The sequence below is a fragment of the Pararge aegeria genome, chromosome 4 (assembly GCF_905163445.1).
Source record: "Pararge aegeria chromosome 4, ilParAegt1.1, whole genome shotgun sequence".
Taxonomy (NCBI): domain Eukaryota; kingdom Metazoa; phylum Arthropoda; class Insecta; order Lepidoptera; family Nymphalidae; genus Pararge; species Pararge aegeria.
In genome coordinates this window covers 8,343,185-8,361,292 of record NC_053183.1, presented here as the reverse complement: position 1 = coordinate 8,361,292, position 18,108 = coordinate 8,343,185, and positions in this window count along the sequence as shown.

Sequence of the window (18,108 nt, the reverse complement as noted above, 5' to 3'; positions counted from 1 at the left end):
TATGCATATGCATATTTCGATTACCTGTTGTCAGAATAAGGCCTACCCAGCTAAACATAAATATATTCAATCTTCTATTTTATAAATTGAGTGCATAACTCTTAAAGAATAGCGTGGTTGAAGATTGAGGTTTAAAATAATTTTCAAGGTCAAATTCACTTTTAGGGTCATTTGGTTTTTTATTAGGAAACTGCTGAGGTCATTGACATTTTCATTGTTGAAAAACCTTCCAGTATGTCTGTCTAATGAATATTTCAGCCGCAAATCTTAATTGAGTAAATAGTAATATTAGCTGTTAGTGTTTTTCCCAGTCCGTACCTACATATATTGAAGCTTAAATACCTCTTCCAACTTTGGTTTAGACATCTTACAGCATTTTTAGCTCGAAGGTAAGCTTCGCTGTCTGTTCCTTTATACAAGGAACGGTGGTGTTTTCATCTAAGAATTTCAACGCTTTGACCATTAGTTGATTAGGCATTTGATAAGTTATCATAATGAAACCCACATTTCCACTGACTTTCTTATGATTGGCTCATCTAAGCAAAGTGACCAGTTATCACCATGGTTCTGTACCATAAGTCGTGTCGTGTACGACGGAATTGACGATTACCTATGGACGGGCTGTAAATGTAGGTATTAAAGGGTATTTACCAAAAGGTTTCTCACAACTTTCTGGAGTTTTGCTGAGATTATATATTCCTCCTTTTTTTGCGATATCTAACAGGGCTATCATTCAGGGCTATTTAAAATAAATAAAACGATAAGTTAATGAAAAATATGAAGTTTATATCTCTTTTAATCTCTTTTAAGTTTAACATTGCATTATGGCTATAATGCAGTGTTAATAGACTTCAGAACAATTTCGAACGATTTGTTACGAAGTTTGGCCGTGGCCAGTTACCAGCCAACAGAAAAACGATAGAAACCGATAAGGGATATGCGTTTAATACAACTGCTAATACCCTGAACAGGTTAGCTCGCTACCATATGAGGCTGCATCATCACTAACCACCCAGTGGGATTCCGTCAAGGGTTAACGTGGAATAAAAATAGAACCTAATAAATCAATATTATATAAACATAGATAGTTGAACTACTACAGTTAAGCTTTTATAGTGAATAAGCTTATTTTGTTTGAAATCCACAGCCTTAATTATATACACCCAGACCTATTATCTCATAGGAGACCCTCTCCATTCATCACTGCAACCAATTGATGTTCATTTCTGGACATAGGTCTTTCGTTCGGCGTTGGCGTTGGCGTTCCAAAATCTATGATCCTGGGCCGCTTGTTTCCAGCCGCTCCCAGCGACTCGTTTGATGTCGTCTTTCCTTCCCGTTTGGATTCGACCAACGCTGCGTTTACCGGTGCTGGATCGCCATTGTAACGCCTTGGGACTCCAACGTCTATCGGTTCTCCTGGCTATGAGCCCCACCCATTGTCGCTTCAGCTTCGTTGAGCTACTCTCGGTCTTCTACGGATCTCCTCATTTGATCACGTAGAGATACTCCTAACATAGCTCTTTCTATCGCCATTAAGCTTGGCTTATAGCGTATTACTTTTAGATGTCAATTAATAAAAACAAGGATTAGAAATAAAATGTTTAAATCTAAATCAAATCTATAATATTGAAAAATACAAAAAATTAAGAAAACCACGGTTACTTTTTTATAATACGATTCGACTACAAATAAATACTTCTCATTAATGCAGAATTTCAATGACAAATCTGTGTTACTATTGTGCTAAACATAAAGGCTGCTTATAAAAGAAATATTTTACAATACGCAGACACCTACTGGTAATATTCCAGAGATAAGAACTTTCTACAAAAGGTAAAACCACTGTAGGTAGCGTTTTATGAGACAAACAAGAATACGGCCTCGGCAAACTTAAAGAAATGGGAACACCGGCAAGCCTTATGAAACCAGAAAGCAAAATAAATGATTTGTTAGAATAATTTATTATAATATATTAGTCAAATAAGTCTGCGTATAGCACAGGTTTCAATAGATTACCGATTGACATATATATCTACAGAGTATGACAACAAGGAATCTCGGAGACAAGTGACTTGTTAGGAATTTCGTTATTTTTGATTCTTTCGGTTATAGCAATTAACGGAATAAATGCGCTAACATATTTGCATCATCGTTTTTTCGGTTTACTAATTGTTGGTCGACAAAAAATGTTATGTATTCATTTGCACATAGGCTCTGTGAAATGATTTACTTTTGACTCATCATTCAACATAAGCTTTTACAAATAGTATTTGGTATATCGGTAACTTAGCATTAGATTTTTAAATTGGTAGAAATAGCTTACTTGAAATGTGTAAATGAGTACCCCAGAAGCATTCCCTACGTAGCTCAGCGTAATACTTCATTGTTGACACAAAAAAGAACAAGTCAAACGTTTCCCGAATTCAGTTCGTGCTCACACGGGCTCAGCGGGGATTATACCCTGCGAGTGAAGCCGTGGCAAATAGTAGCTTTTGTCATACACGCCAAAACTAATGTTTGCGCGTACGAGGACACAATCTTAATAAACTTCAGAACTGTAATCCATACTTTTATAATAACGTTATGGAAGGGACTGTGAAAAGGCAAAACTTTTGCAATAGTTTTTCTCCTGTTGAGCTGCGTAATAAACACGAGGAGTTTACTATCGTATTAAGTATATATATTATGTTTTGTTCTGGGATATATCCTCTGAATACCTGTAGGTAAACCCCGTGTTTGGGATTCCGACTTGGTTCGTAACTTGTCAGGCTAATCCTATAATTCTGAAGCTGAGTATTTCCTGTTACAATAACTTATCGAGCAATATACGTACTAAAACCCGGCTTTAAAGTTTGCTTTTGACATCACTGGTCTAAAACGTAGATGCTTCGTGAGATACATCAATGTTTTATTTCAGTATATTAAAGTAAGGAGCAATGCATTATAATCTCTGGTGAGAAAAGTGTGACCAGACTATTAGATGGGGATTTGAATTAGGGGATGATATAGTAGATATGGTACAATTAATAGACCAGCTAACTAAACAGGCGAATGATTGAGTCGTAAAATGGCAACGTCAGTTTAGAGGCTGCGTAGACAGGTACGACATCGGTTCCACCATCATCAGAAGACACCTTTTTATGCTAGCTTAGACACTGCCACCAGATCATATAGCTCCTACCTTAGAGTCTCAATCTATTTTTAGCTTTTTTGCAAGATTTATTGCATTTTTACGATTTCGATAATCATTCTTTTTTAATTCCTTAAGTATTTTAGAGGAATAATCATAATAATATTTGACTTACCCCGAGTGTTTATGTCACGTGATGTCTATGGATATTTCCGTATAAATACCGCTGCGGTTTGGTGCTGAATTCAGTTTCTTCTCTGTGAGACTGCATCCAGTCAATGATGAGCACGGTGCGAAGGCAATCGTACCCAACCAAATTACCTTCGATTATCTCAGAATAAATAAGGTTAATTAATGTACGTTGTTATTGCGGATTCCCGCCATCTTGAATATTGGTAATGAATAGCTACCTATTCGCTCTGATATTAAACCCAGTTTTGGATTCATAATAATTATTAGTTTAACGGCGCGAGTTAGGTACATTTAATTTTATATCAATATAATTAGATTTGTGCTTTATAAATTACATATCAATTAATATTTAAGTTTGAGAGGAGGTGATTAATATAGATAATAAATAATCTGAATACCACATTTTACGTGTGGTGGCGTAAATTACCAACAGCTTGCTTAAGCTTTACCCAGCGGTTATTATAATATCCTTATTATGCGTTAAGTTCAGCTAATTTGCATTGGCCAACCAATTAAATTTTTGCATATACCTCCAGTGCGGAAGACAATGTAGAATAATAGTATTCTCCTTATTTCTTAAAATACCATTATCTAAAATGTGATTAAAGAAAAACTGTCTTTTATTTTGGAATTCCTTCATTTATAAGCGATCTATTTTTTGGGGTCAAGTCTCTCATTTACGTTAATTCTCATAGTACTGCTTCTGTTACATTTTTCGCGTGATTCTCTTAGTTTTGTGATAAATATGCTGTATCTGCACCATAAATCTAAATTACCACTCGCTTTTATTCTTCAATTTATAGCTTAGACTGCTGACTGCTCTTAAGTGTTTAATGGTTTATGGCGGCATGCTTTTAACAATCCAGTTCAAGACGATGGCACGATGAAACGATGGAAGATATTAGCCGGAAAACCAAAAACACAACATGGCGGTAAGAATTTTCGATGTAGGTTAATCAATTTATTCCAATTTTTACCGGGGCAATTAATAAAAAGTATGTACAGGTTCTTAGATATTAGACACGAAAATAATGAAAAGTTAATGACTAGAACGAAAGGCTTAGTGGACAGGTAACCTAAACTCTATTGTTGAAAAGAAACTCTAGTGTTTATAAAACACCTGTCCGACAGAGAGCCGGTTGGCGCTGTTAGCAACAACCCTGCTTTCTGAGACCAAGGCCGTGGGTTCGATTCTCACAAGTGGACAATGTTTTTGTTATGAACATAAATGTTTTTCAGTGTCTGGGTGTTAATCTGTATACTGTAAGTATTAATGTCTATTATATACATAAAAATATTCATCAGATATTATATATATTATTAGTACCCAGAAAACAAGCTACGCTTACTAGATGGCGATGTATGTATTGTCGTAGTATATTTATTCATTTACCTGTTAACTGTGTTTGACATTTAGATACAGACAGACAGACAACATACTGACTTAACGGTATAGTTAGAGATTAAATTAAGATCATTTCTCCTATTCCTGGGGATTAATAATCGGAATAAGAATCGAAATTGAACTTTGTTAATTCTCTGGAGAGAACAGACTTCCAGAAACATTTTCGAGTGTAAAACAAAAAGGTGTCTGTTTCAGGGTACGAGATAACCCCTATATTTTTTACGTTAAAACTACGCAAAATTATATATTATAATAGTAAAGAAATAATGCCGATCCCCATAATAGACGTTCCGCCTAGGTTTTCCTCTGGGTCCCATAATTGGGTAGGTAATTCGCGCTGTAATTAAATTAATTAAAATTGCGCCGAACTCAAATGACGTTTCATGGGCCTTGCTGATAGTTAAAGATCAATTTTTAATCATAATAAAAATTATACCATTAATATATCGATTTGTAGGCTCGCAATCGCTGAGTTGTCTATAGAGTTAGAGGCTTAATATACGTTAGAGTGAAATGGGGCTGAGGTATCAGTCTTGTTTGAGATCTGATATTAATTCAAACATCGACAACCAGCTCTTTTTGTGGGTTTTTTTACCTATAAAACAATTTATTTTAATTTATTTGATTTAAAATCAATTTTACACACAATAATATACAGTTACAATTAGCTTGAGATCACAAATTAGCATAAGATTATAAATTTTGCATTTTAAGTCAAATTTCGTTAATTATTGTAGTGAATGATACTACTTGCATGATAGTAAATAAATAGTAAAGAGGGAGTACCTACTCTAAACACGTAACAGTTTGTCAATTTTACCAATACGTAATACGCATTTCGATACCAGAAAACGACTACGTACTATATTCAAAGAACGTCATATTGTGCTTAATATATGTACTCTAAATTAGTTATTGTAATCCAGTTCCATAAATTAGGTAAATTATGGAACCCAGGGCAACTTAGTTTGGGAGATTTGTGGGTTTTAAATATTTTCTTACTGATTAAAATCAACTCAACCCAGATTTCTATTACGTTACTAAAGTTGGATATAACATTCGAAGAAATCTCAATTCCCCTTCCCCTCTGTACGACCCTGCATATTCAGCCATAAAATATATCGACGGTAAAAGGCTTTCTCAATCCATCACAGAACTCCGAAAACAAACACTAAAAGCTGCGGAACGTTGAATGCTAATACTTTAGTACCGCCATTCGATATGATTCGATTCGAAATGATTTTCGTTTCTGATATTGGAAGCGTGCAAATGTGGGCTTTTACAAAAATAGATTTCCGTAGGCCTGCGGTTACGCTATAAATGTAGGTAGTTTCAGAGTATCGTATGATTTTAATTTCAAAAAGACACGCAATTATGTGCTGGGTACTGGGTACCTAAAAATCAATACATGTTTAACAGCGATAGGCGTATTATTATGCTCTTTTAGGTATTAGGTATGAATGAATGAATAAATGTATATTCTCTTATTATAAATCACTTAAAGTACATAAAACAGAAAAGAAATAACAAAACAACGTATAAGTACAATTAGGCCACCAGTCGGCTTCATAGCGATAAGGCATTCTAATCAACCATCATATGTAGGTAGTGCATAATATGTACATATACTAGTAATAAAATATGTCATTACTTAAATAAATATATATATATATATATATATGTGTATATGTATTATCCCAGTGCGGTAGTAGTAGAAGCTCGACTTCACATTCGGGGGATCGAGTTCGAATCGCACCTCTAACTTTTCATAGTTATGTGCGTTTTAAATAATTAAAAATATATCTTGCTTGGACGGTGAAGGAAAACATCGTAAGGAAACCTGCACGCCTGAGACTTCTGCATAATGGTCTCAAAGGTATGTGGAGTCCACCAGTGGCGTGCACTGGGTTTCTTACCAGGGTATGCATACAGCAGGAAAATTGCATAAAATGGAAAAATACTCCTCTTATACCGGCTATATTTAAATTTTAGGGTATGCAGTGCTTTTGTGCATGTATGAAGTGCACGCCACTGGAGTCCACCAATCCGCACTGGGCCAGCGTGGTGGACGACGGCCTTAAAACCCCTTCTCATTGCGGTAGGGGTAAAAACCTAAAAAAATAAAGTAAAATTATTCTACCTAGTGTGGCAAAGTAAAACGGCAGTTTGCCAAGCCATGATAAATATGTAAGTGGGCTATCCATTTATTTAGGTAAGCTGACACGACTCAGGATAGACACGATATCGGTTTTTGAAAATACTTTTGATTAATAAAGGCTGTAAGAGTCCCCGCTGTTTTGGTAATTGACGCTACGAGACGCTGTATAGCTGCTGAGAATAGATGACTGTACTGCCTTGCAAATTATTATTGTATATACCTATAATAAAAGTTTACTTTCACCATAATATATAAAAAATCTCACAAAATAAAGTTCAATACAAATTGTAGGATAGCCGTTCTCTCTCACCAATTTCACACGAGCGAGTGTCAGTCACTAACGTCGTGACGTGACACCTATTCACATAGGTACACGGTACGCCACGCACGTACATACGCAAACCGTGTAGATCGTCGGCGTCACTGTAAGATTGATTCATGACCCAATCACTCCAAAAAAATTACTTCATTTTTTATAAGAGATGAAATGTTTTAAATTAATTAAAATATTATACGATTCCGTAGGAAAGTTTAAATTAATTGCTACATATATTATCAAAAGCTTATTTCAATTAGTGTCTAAGGCATCCACGGCAATAAGTAAACCCTTAAACGAAACCGGCGGTTTTATTGCTCCTAAACCCCATTTGCCGTCGAAAGTTATTTATCCAGTAACAAAACGTTATACAACGGTAGGTAGGTGATTAAAGCTTCGAACGAATGTTCTACCTCATTCGGGTGATGTAAACAACATTCGCGGTGATTGATAGCATAATTTTAATTTAGATAGGTATATATCGAAAACTTCGAAGTTAAAGGAACATTTGAAGGCTAATAAGAACAATATTTCGAATAAGAAGTAATCAATTCTACTTGAAAGAAAATAATAATATGAACCCGAATTCCCAAACAAGAGGACTAGATAAATAAAGACCCTTCTCTCTCAAATAATCTAGATTACAATTTGGGTCGGATTTAAGTAGGAATCTGGTCAGAAACAAGGCTCTTCTTACATCGAATGAGGGACATCATAAAGCTTAGCTTAGATCAACCACTTCAGTTATAAAGCTATTTGGAAAGCTAGCTCGTACTAGTATTTTTTGAGGTTTCGTGCTTATTTTATTTGAAAAAAGCTTGCTCTTGACAATTTCGCCTGATGTGCAGTGTTCATGTGGCCATGAGTGTTTCTGATTTTGGAGATAGGTCACTTTATTTGCTATAAGAATAATCAAACACAGATCTCAGAAAGACGTTCCAAACCCTAGTGCGTAGGGAAGAGTAGGCAAATCGATTTGCTCGAGATTCTGGAATATTGACGATATATTGATGAAAGCCCGTCGGCCGCGCAATGTCTCACAGTACACAGTCAGAAAAGTGGTGAAAGGAGATCAGTATCGAATAGTTTCTGAGCACACTCTCCAAAATATATCCAATATAACATGGACAAACTGGCTTGTAGGTAGAGTAGGAAGAGGGGATATTAGTCATACCTTTAAAATATGGGAAAAATGGAAATAGGCCGCGTGTATGGTGTATTTCTTTCCCGCCCTACATAACTCATAGTACCGTTATAACATTTGATACACCCTTTATAGCTGTTATAAATGAGGGCGTTAGCGTGATACCCTCTTCCAAAATACCGAATAATACGTTTCTACTCGTTTCCATCGAAACATTTTATGTATGTCTGAATTAGGTAGTGTTCGGAACATAATATTTTTTCAGACCCAAAGAATTAATGTTGAATCCTAATTTCTTATATCCTTACCCAAGATATCTGTATCGGCTTTAATATATAAGACGAATACATTGAATGAGTAGATAATAGTAAAATTGAATTTAGTTTAGGCTAATGGCGAAGTGTATTAATTTATTATAGAAAATTAAGTTTCCTATGTAAGTGACTTAGGGCTTTTTACGGGAATAAATGTCTTTAAACCTAAACCTATGTATAGAAGTGACGTCGCGATTGCAACCATGACACTCGGTGAGCGTTTTTACGGGAAATAATATTATTTCTATCATTTATTATTTTTCTTTTTTTTTAAATTATTAACAATGCTTAAGAATAAATTAAAAAACACTATTAAAAATTTATAAAAAAAAAACTTCCACCCTTCGCTTGCGGGGCTTTTGAATGCCCAAGCAACCGGTGGTCAGGGCTCCAGAGTGAGAAACCTCCTCACAATACGCGCCGTTTCAAGGACTACTGCCTTCTGTATCCGACCCTTGATCCAACAACCAAGCGAAAGCTTCTTGAGATGTTGGTCAAAGCTTTTCGCGAGAAGACCATTGACTGAAACGAATAATTGACATTTTAATAATTTATATATTTTTAATCATAGGGAAAATATATTTAATTATTTACTCATTTACTTTCCCGCAAAATCGTTAAATTCAGCAAAACATTGATATTTTTTCGAAATAGAACTACAATTTTTAAACTTCAACATTTCTGAACATTATAGGGAAGTTTTAACATGAGTCATCATGCCAATTATTCTATTTTCACACATTATAAGATACATCACTATATTTATATTTATATTACTCCTATTAAAAAATAAATTCAATAGATAGATTCTAGTTGGATTGAGATTTTTATGGCAATAACTCTCAATGTAGGTTCATCCTTTACTAGCCTCATAAAGAAATAACTCGACTCCAAATCAGTAAATATGATCGTTCTGAGCGGGTTATTCGATAATAAAAGTAATACGATTATTTCTTAATTGTAAGATAATGCTTTTTTGACTTGTTGCTGTAATTATGTAACTATGTCGATACATAATTTGTGGTGTGAAATGAAAATATAAAATTTTTAAAGTTTTACACACCCTTTTCTAACTTAGGTGTTTTTAAATTTAGCCAATTCAAACTTTAGTATGTTGAAGAAAATATCGCGTGGAAACCAGCACGGCACGAGAGGAGATCTGTGCCCTGTGAACATAATATTAACCAGGGCAATATCACTACAGGGCACGGGTCTCCACCCATAATGAGAAGGATTTAGGCCCTAGTCCACCATGCTGGCCCAGTTCGGATTGGTGGACCAACAAGCTTTTGAGACATGTATTTACATTATGGGAAACTCATGGGGACATGCAGGTTTCCTTACGATGCTTGCAACGCAACGAGCTTGGCACCCCGAAAGTGTAACTGAAACTGTACATATTACTATTTTTTGAAACTTGTGTTATTACGGAAACTATGTTCCTTTTACTTACCTTCTATGTACCTACTTTTTAGTGTAATTTTTTAAATATATTTATTCTGCTACATGTTAGCCCTTGACTGCCTCTCACCTGTTGACTGAACTAGTAAGGGTATATTAAACACATTCCCTAACGCCAAATCGCTTCGCGTACCGTCTTTGTTGGTAGGTTGGTAGCTACGGCCAAAGCCTCTGTTATTAAAATTAAACTTAATTTGCTATAGTCCGAGATAAGCAGGAGATTCTGTATGGTGTAATTTACAATTTCTTCAATCCTTATACTCTGACCCAAACACTTCTTCAACATATTCTCCTGCTTTTCGCGGACTATAGCAAATTAAGCTTAATTTTCATAATATATCAGCCGAACATCGCTGAAGTGGATAGTTTTAAGTGTAATTTTAATTATTTATGTATTTCATATAAATTGAGGATGTTATTTGTTATCTTTTTATATAGGTATTTATGTTATATATTAAGATATATATATTATAGTTATATTTATTTATATATTTTATTTATATATTTGTATAATTTTAAATCTTATTTATTGCACCACCTACCTCTTTTCTATGTTTTTTCCTTTTACGCCATTGGTTGCCTGGAAGAAATCGCTATGTAGCGATAAGGCCACCAAATTGTACTCTCTTGATATGTATTTATATCTCTGTAACTACTTTTTTTTCTTTGGTGTACAATAAAAGTGTATTCATTCATTCATTATATCATGGATTTCCGCAAAGTAACGCTGTTCTAATGCTTCTATCCAATATGCCAAAGCCCCTGACTAGACTAGAGAAGATTCAGTAATAATAAATTTCCAAACCGCCCACGTCGGGTATCCAAAAGCCAGAAAGATCGCCAAATTAAGTATGTGATAACGACACCTTGGGGCTCTGCATTATCATGATCTCGTATCAAAATAACCACGAACTAAATTCAAGAACATTGGTTGTGAATCAAACATAATTTTAATTGTTTCTTAAAAACTATTTATTAATTAAATAATAATTATCAGCGCAGTTGTTAAAATCATAATTCATATCATTATATCAGATAATATTGATAACTATAATTATCTGGCAAATAGAAATTTATAGTTATCAATTTTATATGATTTAATTATATCAAAAGTAATTATATCAAAATAAGAAAAGCAAGAAAAAAAGCACTCTAATAAATGTTTTCGGTACATTATTTGATTTTCTGTGGTTTGAACGTAGTATGTGAAAGGTAGTGGGCGGTTTGATTCAGGATTTCCTTGCGGAAGGGGCGTTATTCTTGGAGACAATCAATATCACTCTCTGCATATATTAAATCGGTAGGTTTTAAGGTTAACTTATTACGCCAAGCTATTTTTGTTCTTTGTTATCTAATACTAATATGCAACGTGTAAATGAAAACTGAAATAACACTTCGGAAGCTTTAGATGTGTATTATTTACGGTCTCTGAGATTTATCTGAAAAACCGAAATGCTAATAGTTTTTGAATAAACCATCGCCGTAGTTTTTACCGAAAGAAATCAAATAGGTACAGTCCTAGCATCACATGCAAAAATGAAAAGAAGTGACTCCTGTCATTTTTTTTAGGTATGCGTTGCGTAGCGTAGGTACTATGCACTTGTCAGTCTTTCATGTTCGATAGGGTTGTCATAACTAAACACTTAGAATGTTTTGAATTAGTTTGTAAGGAAAAATACATATTATATTTCTTTTTATTTAATATTTTTACAGGGTTATTCCTTATGAGGTATACTTATGCACCCTACAACAGTATTTCGTAATTCAGCTATATGTATACACCTGGAGAGTTTGTTTGTTTCTTTACTTGAAAGCGGAGTTCCCGGACTAGATTCCCGGTGGGGGCAATTCGGATATTTGTAATTTCGGACTTTTCTCTGGTCTGGTCTGGTGGGAGGCTTCGGCTATGGCTAGTTACCACCCTACCGACCAAGACCCGCTATTCTTCATGGTACCGGTACGTTAAAAGTAGATTGAAACTGCAACGGTTCCTACAGGATGACGCTACAGTCGCTATAAGACTGATGTGGAAGGCATTACATACTAATTTCGGCATCGATGGTAGGAGAGCCGTAGCTTAATTGCAGAAAGCGCTCAGGCCGCGATTGTCAGAGAGTCGAAAAAAATTTATAATTCCTCCAAGTGTAGGTAAAAATACTAATAAAAATTATAAAAATCAGATCAGAGAAAATTCAGAAATAATAATTTCCAAATTTTCCCTGTCCATTTAAATCCACAGCTCTCACCGCTGCTCCAAGGAGGTATATATAAACCATAGGGGTATGGGTATATATAACTGTCATATCTCTAGGTCGAATAGGGGCATATTTAATTTAAACCAGAGTAAGGATAGTCATACAGAGATCCGACGAACCATCTAGTATTACGAGTATCTTGCGGTAAGTACGGGGTGCGGGGCGAGGAAAGCACCCTCACTGGGCTCAGTAGTAAGGGTTTAGACAAATGTCGGCATTTACCATGAGATCAAGAAAACTACTGTATCTTTTCTTTAGACTGATTTTTTTACGACAATACACACTTTTTTCCATTTTTTTTTACGCCATTTTGCCCGAAAGTACCTAAGCGTAGCTTGTGTTATGGGTACTAAGATGACTGAAGAATATTTTTATGAATAATATACATAAATACTTACCTTTAATATACACATAAACACCCAGACACAAAAAATCATTCATGTTCACCACACAAACATTTTCCAGTTGTGGGAATCGAACCCACAGCCTTGGACTCAACAGCCGGGTCGCTGCCCACTGCGCCAATCGGCCGTCAAACGTTGATTTAACGTATGCCGAGTAAAAAATTTATTGGGGTTTCCATACTCGGTCATACCTCCAACGGATTGACGCCATCATCTTAGCGATATTACTGTCAGTTTCCATCAGGTGAAAGCAGCCAAACTCATGATATTTCACGTATTATGGCATAATTAGTAAGACTAATATACTTAGTAGATTGTAAATAGTTTCAAACACTATTCAGTCGAGATGTCATTCAACAAAGTCACGTATGGTTCTAAGGAATGTAACAGTACTATACCCACTTGAGGGGAATACCAATGATGCGGGGAACGTGCACTGAACTTTCCGAAAGTTCAGGAGATGACGATGTGGGTAGTCTAGGAAATTATAAAATTGACTTTGGATATTAAAGAATATAATAAACCTATAAAATACACATCACATCTAGCCCCAAAATAAGCGTAGCTTGTGTTATGGGTACTTAGATGACGGATGAATATTTTTATGATAAATATAAACGATAAATACTTATAACCTAGGTACAAACTATATCAATTAATATTCGTATTAAACTTTATCTGCGGGGATTCTAAAACGCACAATTTGGATAAAAAAAATTAACGAAAGTAAGCAAAACGAATTTGTTAATTACATATTGTTTTATTTTATTTATCATTGAGTTAGTAAAAAAATTTATAGATACATTATATTTTACATAAAATGATTGAAACTAGTCAACTTTATTATCCTGTCTGTTTGCTTTTGTTTTTTACATACTGTTTGCATTTAGTTTCAGCGAGCGTAGCGTTTGTTGAGTTTCAGATATCAGTTGGATAAAGTTTGACGTGATATAAGTTTACTTTTTGATATTACTGAATTGTTTTGTATGTATTCTTTTAGTAAGGGGACTTTAAAATACGTGAAAGGAATGCCAGGTCAACTATAATTGAGATCTATAGAGTGTACTTTTACTTTCCTCAGACTAAAGAAACATTTAAAACGAGACAATCTAGTTTTATGTATTATACGTCTATCGGTTTATTGTTGAGGCTGAGATCTATAGCGAACTTCGCCTTCGTTAGACTGTTTTTTTGTTTTAATTTTTCTTTCTAGAGGTTCGCGCTTGTTACCTGATGGAAACCAATGAGAAGATTGATCTACGAGTCTTTATTTATGATAAGTTTTATGACTCAAACTTTCCTATACATACGATTTGAATGTCAACACGTCAAGGGTCCCGTTACAGCCAGGAAAAAAAATATCCAAACCTTTTTCCCTGCTAAAAACAATTTATTGCCAAAACTGTCATCTGTATTCATACGGGCCACATTTAAATATTTTGGGCCAAAGTGCGCAAGCAATAAACTGATATTACCAAATATAGTGTTGACGGTACCGGCTGACACCTAACGAAACTAAAGTTATGAATGCTTTGTTTGTGCCAGTTGAAATCGGAATGAAATGTCGTGAAAATAGAGGCTATTTTTGGCACTCTGTATTTATGCCAAGATATTGTTTGCACGTCTATACTATCTTTCTTTATGAGATTCGTGCAGTTTGACTATTCAAGGAATAGCTAATAGTCACTGAGCCGTTTTTTTTTTTTATTTTCCTTAGCTTCTTTGCAAAGTCTCATCCGATCTTAATAAATACTTATTAAATTCAGGTTCATTAGTATTCGGATTAGAGCTTCAACGCATCTTGAACAGGTTTTTATTAAATAACCTTTTTAAGTAATAATATTATTAAGTTATTCTTAGATCGATTATCAATTTGTTTTAATATAAACTTTAGAGCAGCGCCGGGTTAGCTTCTCCGGGGCTCACGGAATGTTTTCCCACAACTTTTCTTCCAATTATGTTTGATAAGATATTGGATACCTACAACAATATATTAAGAAAAGTTGTTCCATAATTAGTCAAAGTTTTCATACAGTCTAAAGAATCCCAATAAGTTGCCTGAGACAGAATTAACGAATTTGAGTTTGAGTTTTGTGCGGATAAAATTCATTAGTAAAACCTTGGGTTTAATTGAAATGTCACGTGTCTCTCATAAACTTTATTTAAGCCAAAGAAAGACAACTAAAGTATGAAAGTAATTAAGCGTATTTCCATTTCGCCGCAACGCAATTTCCAAAACTTCATAATATGTTGTTAACCGAAAGGTATACAAATTTAAGGTTTTCCATTAACGAGGTAGCACGTTATGCGAGGGAGTTAACTTTTCATTAATTTTCCAAATTACATAAACAGGGAGATTTAACAGGGAGATTTAACAAATCGTCGTTACTACACGATTGATAAATTCCTTAACAACAAGGCTGCTTGGATGCAGGCCACTCCGCTCTCATCTCTCACAAAACAGAAAAATTCCAAAGATTGTTAAACTTTAAAATTATGTCTGAAAAGAGCAATCTGCTGAGTTTCTTGCCGGCTCTTCTCAGTGGAATCTGCCTTACGAACCGGTGGTAGAGTCGCTACAAACAGACTGACTTGACGTTTCGTCACAGTGCTTATAAATTATTCCTACTTGAAATAAATGAATTTTGAATTTAAAATTTGAATTCCTTAGACACCTCGCTTTCTTCGTGGAGTTGTCCATGTCCACCTTTCAGGCTTAAACTTACCCAATATTTTGTAACGTTTCAAGGTCCTATATTTCCTCTTTTTATACGCTTTTTATTAGCTTCACCTGTATGTTTGTTTGTATATTTGTATATTTTTAACTAACTTTTTTGGACTTGATTTTGAACCTCTTCAAACGGTCTGATTACGTTCTTTGCAAATATATCGAGGACCGTTGACAATACATTAATTTGATAAGATTATTCCATTGTCAATTTTAAATAATAAGTTTTTCGTTAACTTATGTAATTTTCATCTACAGTCGATAAGGTAGGAACTATGTTATTTATAATTTCCAACTATTATCTTTAGCCGATTTTTTCTAATATTAGCAAATTTGATGTTGGTTGGGTTACCGATTAATTTTGCTCTAATAAAAATTATAGTTAAATGAAACTAAAACAACAAGCTTTTAATAAATAAACTAAACTAAAAGGTACAAATTAGTTTTTAATTTTTTTTTTTTATTTATTATTTGTTCTTTTAATGGTCTGTTGTAATAGTTATTATAAGATCCTGATGGTATGAAGCTTATACCGTGGAGCTTTGAAAGGTCGCTTGTCTCGGATGCCACGTGTGTCGATACTCTAACTGCATCACACATCCAAGCAACCCAGTCAATGGTGGGTGTGGCTGCTACCAGCGCCAAGCAGGCCAAGAGGCACAAATATGAAACCTTGTTCTCAGTTTAATTTTGGTGTATTTTGGAGTGAGAATTGTCAAAAAGAATTATCGAGTTTACCGGTGATCCTAGAGCTGGCAGTTATCTTGGCCATAGAATTAGTTTAGACATTCAAAGGGGCAATGCTGCTAGCCTCTGAAGTACTGCGCCTCGCTGCGGTGGTTTCGAAGACGTTTAGATTGTAATAATATTTGTTTCATACAATCGACGCAGGTGTTGAGCTAATACAAAGCATATTTGAAGCCTGGGAGGAGTCACGTGATGCACTTGGTGTGTTCTGTGACTTATCTAAGGCGTTTGATTGTGTTCAACACGAAACGTTAGTTAGGAAATAGTGGTGTACTATGGAATTCTGGGTGTAGCTCAAGACTTAATGAGTAACTATCTACGCGATAGAATTCAGAAAGTCGACGTGAATGAAAAACGGTCTAATGGATCAGTTGTGAAAATAGGTGTCCCACAGGGGTCTATATTAGGACCATTTCTGTTCCTTATTTACATTAATGACCTTCCTTACCTTGCCAAGGACAAACACGGGATAGTTCTGTTTGCCGGTGATACATCACTGACTTTTAAAATAAATCGACGTGAACTAGCTTTTGACGACGTAAACCACTCTCTCACTAAAGTGGTACAGTGGTTTGAAGCTAATAATTTGGTTCTTAACGGAAAAAAAACCAAGTGTATAAAATTCACTTTACCTAATGTTAACACGACAGTTTTTCTAGGAATAACGTTGGATTCTAAACTTCAATGGGGCCCTCATGTAAATAATTTATCGAACAGGCTTAGTTCTGCTGTCTATGCGGTAAAGAAGATACGCCATATGACCGACGTAGAAACTGCTAGACTGGTATATTTTAGTTACTTTCACAGCATTATGTCATATGGAATTTTACTTTGGGGTAATGCTGCTGATATTAGCACTATTTTCGTGCTGCAGAAGAGGGCTGTTCGTTCTATCTACAAAATGGGTCCGAGAGAGTCATTGAGAGATAAATTTGAAGATTTTAAAATTATGACAGTGTATAGTCAGTACATATTTGAAAATTTAATGTACGTTCATAAAAACATTTCTAAATTTAAGAAAAAATGTGACTGCAATAATTTAAACATTAGAAGTAAGAATAAACTTACAGTGCAATATACTAGGTTACATAAAATTCATAATTCGTTTAAAGGAAATTGCATACAATTCTACAATAAACTACCAATTGACATCTTTGAGATGTCTCTAAAAAAGTTCAAAGTTTGTATTAAACGTAAGCTTATAGAAAAGTCCTATTATAGTATAAAGGACTACGTAAACGATAAAAAAGCTTGGGGGGAAATTATTGCTCTAACTAGGTTGCTCTTCTAATAATTTAAAATGACATTGTGAGATGGTGATAACACAAAAAGTAATTAAAAACACTCGGCTAAGTTTGTTGTGGGCTTCTTCTTAGACCGGGACGCGTTTGGAACCCTCGTAGCTTTAGTTTTAAGTTTACGAATGTGGTTATCGCCATCATCTCAGTACCGTGTAATTCTTATGTACGCATCAAAAGTGCCACCTGTGGGCCTACTTGAATAAAGATATTTTTGACTTTGACTTTATATGTTTGCGTCAGTTAACCAGACTGTTACTGAAATTCTGTTCACCAAATTCCAAAGACAAAACCTTATTTCTAAACCCGAAGCACTCAGCTTTAGTTTGCTCCGGTGCGATATTTAATTTATTTCAGCGCACGGACGTTTACGTTTTGCTGGACTGAAAATAATAATCCATGAAAATAACATTGCACCATAATGTAACAAGACTTTGCTTCTTTAACACTATAATTAATGTTCGTATCTTCTCTGATAATGGTAATACTACCCAGTCCCATCATTATACTCTTAGGCTGCCATCTATAGAGCGAACTTCGCCTTCGTTAATTT